A 12,882-nucleotide genomic window follows, 5' to 3' on the forward strand; every position below is an offset into this window, starting at 1 on the left:
GATTTTAGAGGAATTGGATCTAGTTTCTCTCCATTTAATTTGATGTTGGCTGTTGGCTTACTGTATATTGCTTTTATTATGTTGAGATATGTTCCTGTTATCCCTGATTCCTCCAAGACCTTTATCATGAAGGGTTGTTGGATTTTGTCAAAGGCTTTTTCGCCATCTAGTGAGATGATCATGTTTTTTTTCTCCTCAGTCTGTTTATATGGTGGATTACATTGATGGATTTTCATATGTTGAACCATCCTTGCATCCCTGGGATGAAGGCTACTTGATCATGGTCGATGATTTCTCTGATATGATCTTGTATTCAATTTGCCAGGATTTTATTGAGAATTTTTGCATCAATGTTCATGAGGGATATTGTTCTGTAGTTCTCTTTCTTAGTTGTGTCTTTGTGTCGATTGGGTATCAAGGTTATTGTAGCCTCGTAAAGTGAGTTTGGCAATGTCCCTTCTGCTTCTATTTTGTGGAACAATTTGAGGTGTATTGATATTAGCACCTCTTTGAATTTCTGGTAGAATTCTGCAGTGAATCTATGTGGCCCCTGGCTTTTTTTGGTTGGGAGACTTTTGATGACTGCTTCTATTTCCTTAGAGATTATGGGTCTGTTTAAGTTGCTTATCAGTTCTTGATTCAATTTTGGTAAGTGATAACTGTCCAGAAAATTGTCCATTTCCTTTAAATTTTCCAATTTTGTGGAGTACAGGTTTTCAAAGTATGACCTGAAGATTCTCTGGATTTCCTCAGTGTCCATTGTTATGTCCCCCTTTTTATTTCTGATTTTGTTAATTTGCATGAACTCTCTCTACCTTTTGGTTAGTTTGGATAGCGGTTTGTCTATCTTGTTGATTTTCTGGAAGAACCAACTCTTTGTTATATTGATTCTTTGAATTGTTTTCTTTGTTTCGACTTTATTGATTTCTGCCCTCAGTTTGATTATTTCCTGGCATCTGCTCCCCCAGGGTGAATTTGCTTCCATTTTTTCTAGAACTTTCAGCTGTGGTGTCAAATCTCTGGTGTGGCTATTCTCTAGTTTCTTCATGTGAGCACTTAGAGCTACCTCAGATTAAAAGGTTGGGATAAGATACTCCAATCAAATGGACTCAAGAAACGAGCTGGGGTAGCTATCCTAGTATCTAACAAGATAGACTTCAAACTAAAATCAATCAAAAGAGATGAAGAAGGCAATTTCATATTCATCACAGGAAAAATCCATCAGGAAGAAGTCTCAATTCTAAACATCTATGCCCCAAATACAAAGGCACCAACATTCATAAAAGAAACATTATTAAAACTCAAATCACAAATAAGGCCTCACACAGTTGTAGTGAGAGACTTCAACACCCCACTCTCACCACTGGACAGGACCACCAGACAGAAACTTAACAAAGAGACAAAGGAACTAACAGAAGTTATGATCCAATTGGGATTAACAGACATTTATAGAACTTTCTATCCAAACACAAAAGGATATACCTTCTTTTCAGCATCACATGGAACCTTCTCAAAAATCGACCACTTTCTCAGCAACATAGCAAACCTCAACAGGTACAAAAAATTGGAATAGTCGGAATAGTCCCCTGTGTCTTATCAGACCACCATGCTTTAAAGTTAAAAATCAAAAACAAATCAAAGTGCAATAAACCTACCAACTCATAGAAATTGAACAACATTCTTAGGTCAAGGAAGAAATAAAGAAAGAAATTAAAAACTTCCTAGAATTCAATGAAAATGTTGACACAACATACCCAAACTTATGGGACACTTTGAAAGCAGTACTAAGAGGAAAGTTTTTAGCAAATAATTTTATCATGATTCTAAAGTTGAGAAGCAGTTCCGTCACAAGAAACATGGAAGTCCATCTTCCATCTGAGTCACAAATGGGAAGGACCCTTTGAAATCTTTTCTGTGTTTATCTTAACTCCAGTGTGAAAAAATTCCTCATTTTCAGGGTCTAGAGAAAATGTGGGCAGAGTTCAGAACCCTAAAAAGAAAAGGTAGGAACACAAGACATAATTGTGGTATCCATATTGGTGTATCACACACACTATATAAATCTGATTTCAGTTCTCTATAACCATTGAAAAAATTTCCTCCATGAAAGTTGTGTTTCTTCTGAAGGGGAGAAAATATCAATTATAAAGCCAGATAAAAGTTCAAGGTTGAAACAAACATCTAGAAGCCCCAAGTTTCTGTCTCTTTCATTTGACGGATGTCTACTTTTTCTACCTCTGAGAAATGATTCTTTCCTTTATGGTTATAAGTGTTTTACCTACTAAAGCTACATGCATTCTCTCCTCCCTTGCTTTTCCTTATCCTTAATTCCTTCCCTCTTTCCACTGTCCCTTCTTTCTTTTCTTTCTTCTCTATTGAATACACAAACATTAAGCATCTCCCAGGTACATTAGAACTCAGTGTGATTTCCATCTTTCTATATGTACATCACATTGTTTTGATTTTTATGGCTTATGTACATTCTATAATCAGTTTGATATTTCAGATATAATCTGGAACATTAATGAAAGTCTGGAAAAGAAATAATAGTAGGGTAAATTTGACTTCTTTGTTTAGGAGTTTTAATTTATATTTAGCTTGCAAGCAGCTTGGAATCCTTATTTAATCTTTCTTGCCTGAAAGTAACTCACTCCAGTGAGTTTCTCAAAGGTCAATTAGAATTTTATTCCTGACTTGTGTGGGTATCATCAAATCTTCCCAACTTAGTATATTGTGCAAGGTTGATGTGCACATTGTCGATTCCTTCATCTCAGCCATCAATAAAGATATTGAATAGGCAATAAAGATATTGAATCCTGTCATACTGTTGGACAAAGGCATGGGTGTTTACAATAGCACGTATGACCCAAGCAATCTTGCTGATTGAATTTATATATTCTTCTCAGAGCAAGGCAAGGAGCTCATGGCAATTTTATTTACACAAAGAAATTTAAATATTATTATAATCATTACAATTCAGTCTTGTAATCTCTCTGCTCTGCTCTATAATATGCTTCTCACCACCCTTCTTACTGTGTATCCAGCTGTTCTTCATTGTCACCTTCTTTTTAGATTAAGGTTTGGCATAAGCAACTTGAGCTTTAGTCCTGATAAAATAGCTGTTTCTTGTCTTTGATGTCTCCTGTTTTCTAGAAAGGATGAGTTTCACTGTGACTTTTCTTATTCTCTAGTTTCTGCTACCTATTCCCTTTATAACATGTAGTCCTTGCAGTTATTGGGGTGCTCTTTTGATGTCAGCAGAAGTACCAAAGTATCTTTGTCAATGACTAAGATAGGATAAGTACTTACAGTTCAAATTCTTGGGCTAGCATATTGAACACATGTGTTTTTGAGTTTAACTCTAGTAGTTCTCAGACAGAGTGCATAAGAAACTCAGAATATTTCCCAAGCAATAATTCTTCATTCTCAAATGTCAGATAGTCAACAACCTGTGGCAAGGCCTCTTCTTAATGCTTCCTCTTTATTTGGCCTCAGTTTATTCTCTGATTTGGAAATAAAATGCCAGTGCAGTTAATAATATGACTGGTAGAGAGAGATGCAGAGTCATTTATCTCCATAGAATGAAACTAAGCCTGCATCAACCCAAACAAACCGTTGACAGTGCCTCTTCTTCTAAACACCACCCACAGGGATAGCTTTCAGTCTTTGTGTCAATATCAACCACTGATTTGAAATGTCAATCACAGTTTGGAATAAATCTGAATGATGTTCATGCCCCTAAATGATGGGATGTGTTGCTGCCTTTGTTTATTTTATTTTATTTTTTCATTGTATACTGGCTAACTGCATACTCCAGGCTATAATCTAATTGGCTATCTATGAATTTTGTTACTGTTCTCTGCATATGGATTACTCATTCCAAGTTTGGAAATGTCTTATGTAATAATGTCAACATCTGAAAGCACATTGGCTATTCCTGCCTCTTTATTGATCTAACTTCTGTCCCAAGTCCCTTTGTCTCAGTTACTACTTTCTGTAGTCATTGCCTCCTCAAGAAGTTATCTTCACCTTTCATAATTTCTTGTTCCATGACTCCTGTTTTTTACATAATCTGGCCTTTAATAATCTGACTTGTATCATTTACTATTTGTTTCTATATTCACTCCTATATGAACAATTTTAAGTACCAACTGTATTCTAAAGACTGCATTCAGACCAATGACCCAAAGGTGAACAAAACTTGGTACAAACCCACACATAAAACCTTCCAGTGTGTTGAAAAACACAGATATTAAATGATTAAAAATGGTATAAAATTAAAAACACTTTTCTGTGTGGTTCTTTAAAGAACTTTTGTGAACCTTCATTTAAAGAGAAATATTTGTGTTGAGCTCTATAGCATGAACAGTATAGTTTAGGAAAAGGTTAGAGAGATGGAGTATTCTTGCTACAGAGAATGGCACCTTCATTAAGATTCAAGGTAGTTGCTGGGCAGTGATAGAATATGCCTTTAATCCTAGCACTCGGGAGGCAGAGGCAGGCAGATCTCTGTGAGTTTGAGGCCAGCCTGGTCTACAGAGTGAGTTCCTGAATGGGTTTCAAAGCAACACAGAGAAACCCTGTCTCATAAAAAAAGATTCAAGGTAGCAAAAGAAATATCTGTGTGATCCCTGTAACAGTTGTGTGCTATAGGACAAGGCTCCATTTGGGGTAGATTCAGGCAATTTGTGACACACCCTTGTGAAGAATTTTAGTCTCTATGGACAAAGCACTGATGGGTGTGTTACAGGGAGGAAACATGGCCTTCTTTTGCTTTAAAAATGTGTTTGGGGCTGGATGTTGGTGACACATGCCTTTAATCCCAGCACTCGGGAGGCAGAGGCAGGCAGATCTCTGTGAGTTCGAGGCCATCCTGGTTAACAGAGCGAGTGCCAGGATAGGCTCCAAAGCTATGCAGAGAAACCCTGTCTGGAACCCCCCCCCCAAATGTGTTTGGGGCTGTCTGAGAAAAGGTTGCCCATAAGGAAGTATTTAGGAAAGTTTGGAAACACCATTTAGGAAGATGTAGTAACCTAGGAAAGAAATTTTGGCAACTGATTCCAGGGTGATAGTCATAGAAAAAAAGTTACAATATTCAGGAAGCAAGATCACGAAAATTATGTGATGGTGTGAGCATGGAGTTAATGGGAGAAAGATACCAACCATTGCACCAATGTACCCGGAGCACAAGTAGAAAGGTCATGTCACTGAAGAATAATGTTATAGAATGGGATGCTCATGAGTTTGGTCTCAATGTTTTTGGTTTAATGTACTTTTGAAAAAACTAAGTGGATCTCAACATATAAGTTATGAGCTACAAAGAGATATGGTTAGTTACTGATGTGGGATGCTCAGGTGTATAGAATGTTAGTGAATCTCTGGCTGTGGTGGCAGCACCCGAGAAAAAAAAAGAAGATGGAATGCTCACAGGTCTAACTTAAGCTCACAGAAAAAATATGAACAATATACACATTGCTCTGTTGTGCCCTTCATCACATTGAGCAAAACTATAGCCATACACTAAGTTCAGTTCATATTATTGATACAGTATGCTGGTCACTTTTGTTAGCCATCATCCAATTTCCTCAGGTTTTTTGTAATATAAATGTATCTTTTTGTAATATAAATGTATCTTACAGATACAGGCTTGGAAACTCAGAGGAGTGAGACAAATGTTTAACTCAAAAAGCAAGGGGTAACAAAGCTGCATAAGAAACCAGTTTCCCCTCTCAACATGTACTTCTGCTTATAATAAAACAACCAAAGCTAATATTTATTTGTAAACTGATTGATATCTGATACATCTGATATCTTCCAATTGGCTGGTGCTTCTGATTTTCCTTTTTCTTCTCATTACTATGTGTGAAATAAGTCTTATCCCATGCAAAATCATACTAAATGATTCCCTGTCTCTGGATTTGGGGAGGGATGCAGAGCATTCCAGATGCAGTCTGGCCCACATCACCAAATAGCAGGTGGCCTTTGAATCTAACACCATTTAAGTATCCACAAAAGAACTGTGCTCTCTCCAGCCTTTGTAGAGCACCTTTGTAGAGCATCCTTAGTATGGTGCCAAGAGGTAATTTGAGGTAATGAAAATTAACCAGAAGAGAGTATTTCCTGGCAGTCATGTGTTCATAGAGACGACAGGGTATGGGCTCACTTGAGCTACAAGGTTCTACTTGTCTGAGGCTGAGAAATTTCCCAGGACATGGAATTATTAGTGCTAAAATTTGGGCTTTCGGGAAAGTACAATAGTTAGTTGGTCCCCTTGTAGCGGAGAAATCACCTTTCCCAGTATTTGTGAGATGCTTCATGAAGAAGAAGGAATTTCAAAGATTATTTCAAGAACAAAAGGTAATTGAGAACAGGATTGAACTGGGAAAAGAAATGCAATGTAAGTTGTCAGCCAAATTACCAAGAGCACGAATCCCTTCAGATCTATTAATGAGAAGCCATTAGACTATAACCCAGATCAGTTCTATGCTGCTCCCCAGGCCTTGCCGAGACAATGATGGAATAGTTACCTGCCCTCTTTATATAGCCCCCTGGGAATGTCTAACCTGACAACCAGAGAACAGATTTGATGGAGTTGAAGAAGCTGGAGATCATTTTTACCTGTTCAGTCTCCACCTCTCCCCTGGATGGTTCCATTTTCCAAAAGAATATGACACATTTTTTATTTAGAGGATTATGACTGGTGAAACTAAAATGCAGTGCTTTGAATTAGTACACTGTGTATGAAGACATGAATTATGTGAATATGTGTAAATATTGCTATCCCCCAAATCAATTATGAGACCTACAAGACCAGACTCCTTACAGTCCCTGCAGTGCTTTGAGTCTTTGAGTTCTTGTTCAAGTCTAGTTTATCCTCGATGTATGTATGGAGTAGGAACTGACAAGAAACACTTGAAAAACCTGGGGAAATGCTGTGTGCTCCAAGAAAAAGCATATTGGCAGACTTCCTGGTGTAAGAGTGGAGATGGAGATTGTGTAGAGCTCATTTGCTCTGATGCAATATTCGTGGGTGTCTTTTTCCTTTCTTACCTGGTCTTGCTTTTGCTGCTATGTAGGGTTATTTAAGGTTAGCATACAAAACAACGAGGCTCATTGGGTTATTTCTATGCATATATATCATTGTATTTTATTATATCCCTTTCTCTGACTACTTTCCTCTTTGTTCCATATTGCTGGTCCTCTCAGGTAGTCCCTATTTTATTTTCATGTTACATGTATTCCTTATCCTGTCTATTTTCTCTTTGCTTAATATCTCACTCTCCTCTCTTATGGCCCCCTTTGTATTTTTGTGAGATAAATATGTACACAGAACATGCGGGTTTTGGGGTGGGAGTGGGAGAGAGAGTAAGGAGCATGCACAAATAAATGCATTTAAATAAAGATTCCATATATATAAGAAAATATACTTATCTTTTTGAGTCTTGCTACTGTGGACATCATGTTGAAGTTCTTCAAGTTACAATTAAAACTACTGTATTATCTAGCTAAACCATACCAGAGTATATATCCCAAAGACAATATACTACAAAGATGCCAGTGTATTCACATTTAATGCAACAATAGTCAGAATAGTTAAGAAATGAAACCAGCCTAGACATCCACCAGCAGAGAGATGGATACAGAAAACGTGGTACACATAGAAAACAGAATTTTATTTAACTTCAAATAAATTGAAGTCATGACATTTACAGGAAAAACTAGAATTGGAGAGCATTATGTTAAGCTAAATAAGCCAGATATACCTATACTTTCCCTGAATGCTTCCAGACTAGATTAAATTATATTTCTGATGTATGCTCTTACAATAACCAGGGAGGTATGATTGATTGTCCCAAAGTTGACCTTTAAAAGTCCAAGGAAGTATACAAAAGGACTACTAGTCTATAGTTTGCCAACAATATCATTAAAAAAAATTGAATGTCACATGCAAACAATATTTTTTTGGTGTTATTTGTGGTGCTTGGCCCTTTGTTTTACACATCTGTTTTAACTGTTTTAAAATAGATTATTAACTCTGGATGGAACATCAAAAAGTCTTATGCAGTATTCTTGTTTTGATAATGACTGAAAAATAATGTCTTTCTTCAAACTACATAAATTTAACTAATGTCTTAGTCCATTTTCTGTTGCTGAAATACAACAGAATGTGCACTATATAAAGAAAAGTGGTTTATTTTTGTAGTTTAATAGGCTGCAAGTTCAAGAGCATAGTGCCAGCATCTTGTAGGCATATGGTGAAGACTTTCTTGTTGTATCACATGATGGTAAAAGGCATTCTATAATGAGACAGCAAGGGATCGGGGGAAAGAGTGTTTTAATATAAATTCATTAAAGCATGAGGAGACTAATCCTTTAGTGAGAGCTGTGTCCTCATGAGCCAATGAACTACCAATGATCCTACTTTCATTAACAAGTTGGGATCAAATTTCAAGAGCATGAATGTGTGAAACATATTTAGACCACAGCAGTCAAGATTAAATGTGAACCTACCTATAGAATAGAATATCTTTTCTTACTCTAGGTTCTTTCTACTTACTGCCCATCATTGTATTTATATGAAACCATTTGCTGCCTTTCATCCATTCAAGACAGGAAGATTGGCTTCACTGGTGAAACTGGATGAGACACACTCATTAAAATAGGAATGAAGCTGAAGGAAGGTGGTCTCTCTGACCCAAGGCTGAAAGGGATATAAAAATTAGAGGAACACATGAAGCCAAGACCAGAGTGGGAAGCCCATGGCCAGAACTAGTTCTAACAGTTCAGAGCCAAGGAGACAGAGCCAAAAATTGGAGAGGCCAGGGAACAGTAATAAGATTAATAGATAATATACAAGACAGAGCTAACCTGGGAAATTGCTTGGCAAACCATTGTTGTTGAAAGCTAGCTTTTATGTGCCAGCTGCTAGGAGAAGATGATGCCAGCTTATTTAAAGGGCCAGGTACAGCAGAAATAAGAGTAAAAGAAGAGCTTGTATAGACACAGAGGGAAGTATTGGCTTTGTATTGTTTGAGAATCAAAGTCAATATGATGAATTTGAAAATGAAAGTGTGAATTAAATCCCAGCTCCTTTACACACTAGATGCAAGTGATTCTAATTCACCAAGTTTCTTTCCTTCCTGAAAGGTGTGTGATAAGTGCTTATGTCAATTGATATAGCTGTAGTCCCCATTAGAGAGCCCAGAATATAAAATGATTTCAACTTAGAAAATACCAATTTGAAGGACTGATATCCAAAATACACAAAGAACTCAAGAAATTAGACATTAAAATACCAGATTACCCAATAAAAATGGGGTAGAGATCTGAACAGAGAACTCTCAACAAAGGAATCTCAAATGATCAAAAGACACTTAAGGAAATGCTTAACATCCTTAGTCATCAGAGAATTGCAAATCAAAAGATCTCTGACATAGCATTTTACACCAGTCACAATGGCCACGATCAAAAACCCCAATAACAGCTTATGCTGGAGACGATGTGGAATAAGGGGAATACCCCTACATTTCTGGTGGGAGTGAAAACTCTTACAGTCACTTTGGAAACCAGTATGGCAGTTTCTTAGTAAATTGGTAATCAAGATCCAGAAATACCACTTTTGGGCATATACCCAAAGGATGTATACTCACACCACAAGGACACTTGCTCAGCTATGTTCATAGCAGCATTATTCATAATAGCCAGAGCCTGGAAACAATCTAGATGCCCCTCAACCAAAAATGGGTAAGGAAAATGTGGAACATTTACACCAAGGAGTACTGCTCAGGAGTAAAAAAACAATGACATTTTGAAATTTGCAGGCAAATGGATGGAACTAGAAAAAGCCACCCCGAATGAGGTAACCCAGACCCAGAAAGACAAGTATAATATGTACTCACTCATAAGTGGATATTAAACATAAAGCAAAGAACATCCAGCCTACAGGCCACAACCCCAGAGAATCTAGGTAACAAAGAGGATACTAAGAGATAAATACATGGATCTGCCAAGGAAGGGGAAAAAAACAAGATCTACTGAGTAAATTGGGAGCGTGGAGGGCAGGCAGGAGGTAACAGGAAGGTGAGGAGAAATATATGGCACAATAAGAAAGAAAGAGAAAGAAAATGCCAGTTTGTTTTTCTTCACACCTTTCACTTTCTCACCTCACAATTTTTCTTGACTTCTGCTTAATATATATTTTATCTCAAAATATAAAGTTACTATAGGTAGTGACTCCTGAAGAAGATGCTTCTACTGTGTATTCTATTAGTCTATTGCTCAGTGAAAGAGTCATTAGTAGATGAAGAAATGGTAAGCACATTACCCCATTAATAGGGGATAGACTTTGTACCCGCGTGCCCTTCATATTTGCATGTTAGGTCTATCTATATAGTAGATCATTAAGACTGTATGTGTGGAGAAGTATGCCACCTTATCTAGCTAAGGATATGGCGGTCTATTTTATAGTATTACTCTCCAATACTATTAGTTTCCTCTTGTGAAAATGTGAATATGAGAATGCAAGATCCTAGAGGATCTTTTAAAGCTCCTTTATTCTCAGCATGTCCTTTCTAGAAAACCTTCTATCTTGGACTTACCAAGCATCTCTCTCAATCACTATAACTTTCCCAATTTCCCCAAGACACATTCATCCAAATCTCATCCTTTCACCCCAAACCATTCCAAATCAATTGAGTCTGGTATATAAGTCCATGTATGAGCCTTGCAAGACAAAATAAATAGAACCAAAATGCTTCTGATGTTTGGAGATTTTAGTTCAAGTACATAGTCAAGCATTTTGCAGTTTATGAGCATGGCATTTACATTTAGGTCCACTGTAAATAAAGCACCATTCACTTAACCCAATAAGTTTGTTGCTTCACAGTATTAGAAGGACCATTTTCCTCTGAGTGCCTGAAGAAAGCATCTGTCCCATGCCTCTGTTGTATCTTCTAAAATTTTCTGGAAATCTTCAGCACCTCCTGGATTCTATTGTCTCTGTTTTTTTTTTTTTGTCATTTCATGGAGTATGTTCTAATTTCTCATTCTATTAAAGGCACTAGTAATTATAGAATCAGGTAACACCATGTTGATTATTTATATCTATGGCAGTCCTACTTCCAATTAAGGTCTCATTCTGAGGAGCCAAAGGGTATGACTTCAACACATGAACTCACAGGAAGATACAATCCGTTCCAGATTAGTACTTACTAAAAGGAAGTCAGGAGAAGTTCTATGAAGAGGTGCTTTATACTCTTTTCCCTCTGAATCCTTCTGGTTCCATAGGATTACCTTTCCAAGCTCTTCCTCAGTGGCTACACTACATGTCAATGTCATCTGTTAGCTCCGGCTGTTATTTAAGCTTGAGTCTTTTTTTTTTCTTGACTGGATTATAAGATCTTTAAAAGCAGGATGTGTCACTATCATTTTGGTTGCCCTTAGCAAATGTTAGTCACAAAAGCCAAAAGAATGGTTGGATATTGGTGACATGAAGATTCTTTGTGTGGAGTCGAGCCATCCAATATTTCTCTATGACCTCCCTTCCATCTTTCCACTTCATCTTTTCCTCAGTTTCTAAGTCTTCTTCCATCATGGAGTCAATAGGAGGAAGAAATTCAGGAAATCCCAGCCTTCTCTTGAACATTCTAGTACATGTATTATGGCTAGGACACTAATGACAGTATTGTAAAGAAACATTGGGCCTTTGTCACAGCATCTAGGCCACTTCCTATGATCAAAGTTATGAACAATAGGAGATTACATTCTTGGCTAATGAAACAAAGGCAGTCTCATCTAAGATCCCCATAATAGCCTTTAAAGTCACAGGGTATTCCTTCGGTACTCATGCTGTTTGCAGCAATAGCAGACACAGAATACATTTATGAAGTGTTAGTGCTTTGACATATAAAATGAAGGGAAATACAAAAGCATCCATCTGCATGTTCATTTACATCTCCAGAAAGCCTGAGAAAAATATGTCTATAGTTCCATATAATATCTGCATATTGTATAGAATATCGAGAAGATTACTAACGTATGCTTCTGTGACCTTCTTGAATAAATGATTGGGTTTTGTGGACCAGAGGCTAGAGATCGTGCTTGCTCCTAAGGCAGCGAAGCAGATGGTGCATTAATAATGGGGATATTAGGAAGATCGGCTTCCCAATTCCAGTGTATTCATTAATACACTTTAGACAGTTTAATTGCTTCCTGAAACACTAATTGAAAGAGGTTCATTTGCAAACGCCTAGGTTCTAATAATATAAATCTGGCACAGTGCCACAAAAGCCCCTTAAATACCATTATAAGAAAAATTATGGCATTTAACTAAAGACAGCTAGATTTTAAAATAAAACCAGTATAGCAAAATGTATAAATTTCTTTCAGAGTGGGGATAAGTGTGAATGCTTCCAGCACTGGCGTTTGTGCAGTGCTCACCGACATCATGCAAGCCAGCCCTGGGATTATGAACATCTGGCAAACTCTGTGACTTCAGCAGCACCAAGCAGAATGTTCTCGTTTACATAAACTCATTTCCTTGAGGAATAGCTGTGGAATCTGTTATTTCAAGAGACTATGTGACTAAGTGTTGTTGCACCTTTGAGCGAAGGACTTTCCCCTTAGAATCTTACTGTCTACTGACCTTCCTTAAGTCGGATTTCATGCCTTTATAGGAATATTGATTCTGCAAGCACTTCCCCAGTGTTTACCAAACAAAACTCTGAGCAGTTAGGGTAAGAATACATAAGGAGTTTGCCTCAATGTAAAAGAACAAGCACAGACTGATCATTGTAGCAATTCCCAGTTTTGTTTGGTGGAGCAATTTCTGTAATGAATGGTGGTGTTGAGGAATTATGTGTTAGCTGTTGATGCTGTGAGTAA

Source organism: Cricetulus griseus, chromosome 7, assembly GCF_003668045.3.
Source record: "Cricetulus griseus strain 17A/GY chromosome 7, alternate assembly CriGri-PICRH-1.0, whole genome shotgun sequence".
NCBI lineage: Eukaryota > Metazoa > Chordata > Mammalia > Rodentia > Cricetidae > Cricetulus > Cricetulus griseus.